The 1,380-nt window shown below is 23.7% G+C and overlaps 1 non-coding gene across 1 annotated transcript; it reads right to left on the bottom strand.

The window, feature by feature from the left end:
• Nucleotides 1-1,017: 1,017 nt before the first annotated feature.
• Nucleotides 1,018-1,090, bottom strand: TRNAR-ACG (transfer RNA arginine (anticodon ACG)). Its single transcript has one exon. It is a non-coding gene; the product is annotated as a tRNA-Arg (tRNA).
• Between the last annotated feature and the right edge of the window lie 290 nt (nucleotides 1,091-1,380).

Consider the following 1,380-nt stretch of genomic DNA (forward strand, 5'->3'; position numbering starts at 1 on the left):
AGTATATATGCATTGATATAAATATATAAAAACAAAAGTTCTTGAAATATTACCTCTATATATTTTATCTTATTCAGTTCAATGTTTGATGACAAAATATTTAAATGAACTGAGATAATCGTCTACGCTCCTTGACATATTAATTTTACCCAGGGTTTGACCAGAATGGCACTAAAAATCCTTAATTTATTTGTTGACGTAAGCTAATTAATTTGTAGTAATAAACAAGATAATGAATGCTTCTCATCACTTTTTATGTACAAGAACCTAATTAATCGTCAGCTTCCAGGTTGTAATGAATTACTAATTTTATATTACAGCAATTTATATTATGGCGAGAAGCCCTTTCGGCGAGTTCATAAATTGTGTCTGACATAACATTAATTAAATCACATTTAGATTATTTGCTAGTAGCTCTTAAAACCCCGAGGAAAAGAAACTTACTTTAAGCAATCTCCTGGAAAATATATTAAGGAAAGAAATTCATTTAAAGAAGAAAGAAATTATTATTTGCAATAAAACAGAAAGATGAAAAAAGAGTTGGGATAAAATATATCATATAAAGTTCTTTTATTTTCACTGTTATACTAGCGTTTGTCTATTTTTAACACAATATAAAATTAAATTATTTATAACTAATGTGCTTAATATTTTTATTTATTTTTTTTATAATACAACACTAATTTCAGAATTGTTTAAATAATCGTAAAATTCTTTATACATAATGTGATACAAATTCTAGTAATAAATAATTTGTAGAGAATAATAATAAAACATTATTACTGTTCACTGGAAATTTAAGTATAATAATTTATAAATTTAAATATAAATATTTAAAATTTAATAATTAACTTTGTATAGATGGATGGTCATTTTATGTTTTAGCCAAAATTAAATAGCACACTTGATTTAAGAATAGATATTTAACATTTATTAATTTAAATGACATAATATATGTTTTGAATAGCTGGTGATGAATATTAATTAACCTAGTTGATTAAGTAAAAAAAAAGATTACGACCCTGCCAGGATTCGAACCTGGAATCTTCTGATCCGTAGTCAGACGCGTTATCCGTTGCGCCACAGGGCCGATGTTGAAAGTGTAATTAATCTTATTAATTAGTGTATTACTTTTAGAATATTTCTGCTAGTTATATTGATAATATTGACATATATATTTTATTTTCTAAATCTTCTTTTTAAGTTTTAATTATGTTAATAACGATGCAAAATATAACAATTTCCTGGAATTAAGTTTCCCGTTGTTAATTTTTATTTAAATTATTAAATAGTAGTTAATAATTTAAATTATTACTTCTTTTAAAATTGTTTGAGGTTAATCACTTCCATTTTTGAATGAATTATTTATTATTTATTCAT

Source organism: Halyomorpha halys, unplaced genomic scaffold (genome assembly GCF_000696795.3).
Source record: "Halyomorpha halys isolate HHAL.00 unplaced genomic scaffold, Hhal_1.1 Scaffold37.1, whole genome shotgun sequence".
In the NCBI taxonomy this organism is placed as follows: domain Eukaryota; kingdom Metazoa; phylum Arthropoda; class Insecta; order Hemiptera; family Pentatomidae; genus Halyomorpha; species Halyomorpha halys.